This window comes from Poecilia formosa, unplaced genomic scaffold (genome assembly GCF_000485575.1).
Source record: "Poecilia formosa unplaced genomic scaffold, Poecilia_formosa-5.1.2 Scaffold189, whole genome shotgun sequence".
NCBI classification, from domain to species: domain Eukaryota; kingdom Metazoa; phylum Chordata; class Actinopteri; order Cyprinodontiformes; family Poeciliidae; genus Poecilia; species Poecilia formosa.
In genome coordinates, this window is record NW_006800128.1 from 25,525 (window position 1) to 31,328 (window position 5,804).

A 5,804-nucleotide genomic window follows, 5' to 3' on the forward strand; every position below is an offset into this window, starting at 1 on the left:
TTCTAAGGTAAAAACCCAGCGCATACAGTGTTCATGTTTTGTTTTGTTTTTTTCATCCAGACGGCTTCCCGCGCCCCCCTGCAATGACACGGCGCCCCCACTAGGGGCCGCACCCCACAGTTTGGGAACCTCTGGCATAGGACCAGGGGATGGTTTTTACCAGGCTTGACTAATAGTTGCCCTATCAGGAAGTTTTCCCACCTAAGATGGGGGTATCTTTAAACTTACCCCCTGGCCTGTCTGCTATGTTCCTTGGTCTTCATGATACCCTTTGTTCTGTAAAGTTCTCTAACAAACATTAGAGGCCTTCAAAGAACAGCTGAAGTCATACTCAGATTAAACTACAAGCAGGTGGACTGTGCTGTCTTATTTCTGTAGGTAATTGTTGCTCTGGATTTTTTTAGGGTTAAGAATAAGTCCTGGTGGGTAAGTATATCTGCACACCATACCTTGTTAGATTTTTATTTTTCAAACAAATGGAAAAGTTGTTTATTTTCCTTGTACTTGATAGTTATCTGCTACTTTGTGTTGATCTGTAAAATAAAATCCAAAAAAATTATACTGGAACTTGTGGCTTTTATGTGAAGAAATGATGTGAATATTTTGGCAGGGCTCTCCATTTGTGTCCATACTGAGACATAAATTAGAATATATGAGTTGGAACAGCTGGGGACAGATATGTTAAAGTGCTACAGAACCACCCAGTCCCAAACTGAAGATTAAGAAGCAAAACAGATTCTAGATATCAGTCTGCCTTCACAGCTGTGTCTCTGGAGCAACTGGAGACACATTGAGGTCTCAGTTAAGCTGCCAGCCACTTGAATGTTCATGTTAAGCCCACAGTGTTTCTTTGGCAGTAATAACACAGCTTTTACTCTTCAGTGGTCACAGTGAATTCTGCGGCGGTCACATGTATTTTGTTGGCTAAGGCTGTTGGCGTGCCTCCTTTACTGGACTAAAGGATATAGTTTCAGAGCAGCTAAAGTTTCTGATCTATTATTCATTCATACATGTCAGATATCAGAGGAGCACAGGCATGCAGTGCTGCACCACAGGCTCAAAAGGTGGCCACAAGCAGGAAGCAGCAGCACAGGGACTGTAGTGCTTTGTTTGTTTTCATGCACGAGTCCAAGTGTTCCCCCAAGAACACTGTCAGCCCACCTCTGCAAACATGGACACCTGTCTCCTGACAGCTGCTCTTCAAGTCAGACTTCAACAGTCAGTATGAAATTCATTTAAATAATCTTCAGATTCTATTGAAAATAAGTCATATAAACAGTAACAAACAATTAAACAAAAAGGATTTTTTTTCAACAGTCAGGATCCAAATTCAGACAGAACAGTCAGACTGGCTGTTAAAGACGGAAATACACACCTTCATTCTTCAGTCTCCCATTTCATTATGTTATGTCAGAAGTCCCAAGCCTGTCTTGACTTGAGACTTTAAATTAATTTGTCTACACATAACCAGTGATGGCATAGTTACTTTGAAAAAGTAACTTTAATCAGATTACTGATTACTCCTTGAAAAAGTAACTTAGCAGCTGCTGAAAGTAACTAAAAAAGTTACTTTTAATGTAACTTAGTTACTTTCAAAATCAAGTAAGAAGTAATCCAACTAACAACAACGCTTAGCCACCTGTGAAAATTACATTGATCTTTGCCAATACTTAATTGCAAGTTATTTTATAACATAAACAATGTATCTCCACTTATGAGAAGGGGAAATTGTTTAATGGTTACTACAGTACCAAAAGAACTGTTTCTGTGTGTTCCAGTATTGTCTGGAAAAGTATAAATAGGATTTTAGACCCACCTCCCCTGCCCTCGCCTCCAGGTTCTGCATTAGGGCCCTGCGTTTGCTGTCAGAGCGCAGCGCTCCTCCTGCCACTGCACAACTCAGATGTCCCGCTGCAGAGATTTGTCACACTTATCTTAATATTAATAATTATAATGTCGTTTAGTTGCACAACTTTACGGACTCGTTTTCATGTTTAATGCGCTGTTCATCGATGTTTGCAAGGGTTTTTTTGAGCGCAACGTGAAGCTCGACGTAATTCAGAGGTAATATATTAACCATGTGCAACAGTCAAAAGCAACGCGCAACCACACATAAAGCAATCCAGACTTCTCAAAAATGCTATGTACTTGCATTTTATTCAAGCTTCAGTACATAACTTTAATAAAAAAAATATGTTTTCCCCATATTTGTTAAAGCTGTCACGATGTCATAGTAGTTTGTTATGAGACAGATAATCTGTGAAAACAATCAATCTCCTTCCTGACTTACTATTACTGGTTAAACTAATGCACCGTTCTGACCAAAATAACCAATCAGAACTAGTAGGACGCTTTTAGCACTGTTCATTCACTCACTGCTAAATGTGCTAATGGTGGAGAAACAACTTATTACAAGAAACCGTTTATCTGCCGTTGTTGGTAGCTATGCTAACTAAACTGAGCATTCACAGTTTGAATCTCCACAGCTCTGTGCTATGCTAGCTGCAGCACAGCACAAATCGAGGGAGAGGAAGGATGAGCAGCGCTACATGAGATTGTGATTGACAGCACTACTCTCCTGCCACTGACTGGTTGTTTCTAGCACTAGGAGAATGCAGAGGAAATAGATTTTTCACAGATTACCTTTCCTACCATACTGTCACAACACAATGACAGTTTCATCAAATATGTAAAAAAATATTTTTTATAAAAGTTACATACTGCAGCTCTAATTTCACTCAGGAGGCAACAGATATCTGTAATTTAAATGCAAGCCAAGGTAAAACTGCGTGGACTGGCTGCAGTCCAGACAGGAGTTTGTTTTTTATTATCATTTTATAAAAATGTTTTTGAATTTCTGTCAGCAACAAATATAGTGTTTTTGTTGTGTAATTCTAAAAAGAACAAAGACACAGAGAAATCCCGATGGATTCCCTGGAATGACGCTAACTAGGTTGTCATTGGACAAAGTGTTGCTCACCTTTTTCACTGGGACGGGGGAGGAAGAGGGTTTATGCTGGTTAGAGCTGCTGCTGACTGACTCACCTGTTAAGTGGTAAAAGGTTCAAGGGACAAGTTAAATATATGAATATGTTGGTAATTCTTTTCCTTAATTCATTAAATGCTAGTGAAAAGGAGGCAAACAGTAGCTTGTAGCTAAGCTAATTATGCTAAATGGTTGATAATCTCACACAATCTACCCACCTCTCTTGGAGAAAAACTGTGTTACAAATTCACACTCTTGTCTCTTTCTCTTTTTTAAAAAATAAAATCAGATTATATATTTGATTTTATAACTTAGCAGCATAGTAACTGCCACAATTGTTCTTGTTTCCTACTGTCTGCAGCTGAACCGCGACTCTGAAGCACTCCAAGCAGGAATGAACCATTTAACGCAGATAGGGGTTTGTATGGAGTGAAAATAGTCTCAAATATCTGTGCGATGATTTATATACATATTGTGCATTTTTGAGCAGTACAGGAGTAAAAATCCACGCTTAGCTAAGAGCTAAAGTAGCATAGCTGACATAAACATTAGCTCCCGCTAACAGAAACATATGAGGAGGGCAGAGTATCAAAATACCAGACATATAAAACGTAATCTGAAATTATTTATAATTACTCCATGTCTCATTATAATCGGAGAGCAAAGCCTGCAGGTTTAGCTTGTACTTACTTCAGAGGACAGACCACCGGGACGCTCCGTCTTGCTTCTGGGTTTGCCTGGTTATTTTTCCGGCCAGTGAACCATTCCGCCACCCAGTGGTCCTTTTTCAGACCACTTAGTCTCCTGTACTGCTCAAAAATGCACAATATGTATATATATCATTTTAGGATATTTTAAGGAAGTGCTGAGATATACAGTTTTCCACGAACTAACGTATTTGCCACTTCGGCACAAGCACACTGAGAAATGTCAGAGGATAAAAACACTAGACTCAGAGAAAAACTCAAATGACCCAGCTTTTACTAGCATGTTAACGCACCATCTACACACAAATCTGGGAGCTTCCCCGAAGCGTGAAATGAATCTCAAAAATACCTGTGCACTCGTAACGGGATCTGTGTGTAAATGCAGTTTTGTGTGTGTGTACCAGGTGATTTGTGTGTAATTTTTCAACATGTATAGGCGTAGGAGAAGGTTTATTTTATTTTTAAGGTTTACAAATCCACTATTACACACGCACAGACATTTTTACACACGCACAAATCTTTACACACGCACAGGTATTTTGCATTCAAATGCAGTTTGAATGACATTTTTTATATTTTGGTAAACTTGTCAAATACACTTAAAATAATGTACACAACCAAGTGTAGGCAAAATTTAACCTAATAGATATACCTGCAGGCATCATTTAGCTAAGAAAATTAGGTGCTTTACCTATAACACAAGGTTAACTTAACCTGCTTTACAACTGAACCAGCTTCTTAATATCCCCTCCAGGACGGAAAATACAAAGTTTTTGTAAGCCTTAAGTTTTCCCTTCAAGTAAGGTCAGTGCTGAAAATTAGAAAAATAGTCAGTACAGAAAATGCGTCCAACATGAAGTAAAAAAGCCGTTAGGATTACTCTACTTCACAAACTATTGGTGTGAAGATAATTGGCCTTGCAAAAGTCAAGTTAAGATATTCTAAAACTTTTAAGCACTAAATACAATATCTCTATGGCTTCCGTCCCCCCTTGAACAGAGAAGTCTAGGTAGCCTGCTACAGTCAACATTAGGCCTAAGCTAAATACACCACGTGTGGAACTGAAACAATGCCAAACAAAGTTCATTTATACAGGTAACGTTATGCTCAAGATTTCACAANACAGACATTTTTACACACGCACAAATCTTTACACACGCACAGGTATTTTGAGACTGTTTTCACTCCATGGGGTTCAGGGAAAAATGGATGTGTTTTTTGATGTGGGAGTGGGAACGTAAAATCTTTGAAAAACAATATGATTAATTTTGTAATTGACAGGGCCCCGATTTTTTTTTCTATGAACAAAAAATAAATAATTAAATTGGGGAGGCCCCCTGTTGGTCAGGGCCCCTAGAATTGTCATCACTTTTCCCCCCTATACTGCACCCCTGCCCACGACTCATTAAATTTGCAAGCAACTTTAGAAAAAAACAAGCCCAAAGCTGCTTAATAAACAGACTTGGCGAGCGAAACTCAAAATAGTTCCTGTTGTTCCAGCAACAAAATTCGCATCTTCCTCTTCCCTCCATTGTTTATGTTTCTGTTGCTGCTGATACTTTGCAGAAACGGCGATCACCCCCCCAAGACGCATAGAGGAAATAGAATTAAATGACAAAAGATAATAGTAACACACAGTAATTTCAATAAGTAATTGTAGTCTGACTGTTGGATTTGAAATAGCAACGCATTAGATTACTTGTTACTGAAAAAAGTGGTCCAATGTCAGTAACGCGTAACTAATTAACGCGTAACTAATTAACGCGTAACTAATTAACGCGTTACTAATTAACGCGTTACTTAGTCACTGCACATAACACGTAATAAAATAAATTTATTTTATTTTATTACAAAAAGTAAATTTCAGTTAAAAACAAATCACATCTAAATGAGCAGTCAACGTTTTTCATAACTCTCAAATCAGAACTCAGCTGGATCCTGTCTGCACTGATCATCCTTCAGATGTTTCTACATTTTCATAACTGTCCCACTGTGGTAAATTGAGGTGACATGACTTGGAATGGAGCAGCTTTGTCAACATAAAGTTCTCATAGCTGACAGTGCATTTCGGAGCATAAGCCAAACAATGAGATCAAAGTAAATACCTGTAG

At 38.5% G+C, this 5,804-nt stretch overlaps 1 long non-coding RNA gene across 1 annotated transcript in view; it reads right to left on the bottom strand.

The window, feature by feature from the left end:
- LOC107837915 (uncharacterized) overlaps positions 1-5,557 on the bottom strand; it is a 16,270-nt gene extending 10,713 nt beyond the window's left edge. The window contains exon 1 of the long non-coding RNA XR_001663965.1: positions 5,545-5,557. This is a non-coding gene — a long non-coding RNA (uncharacterized LOC107837915). The remainder of the gene's footprint in view (positions 1-5,544) is intronic.
- Positions 5,558-5,804: the final 247 nt, after the last annotated feature.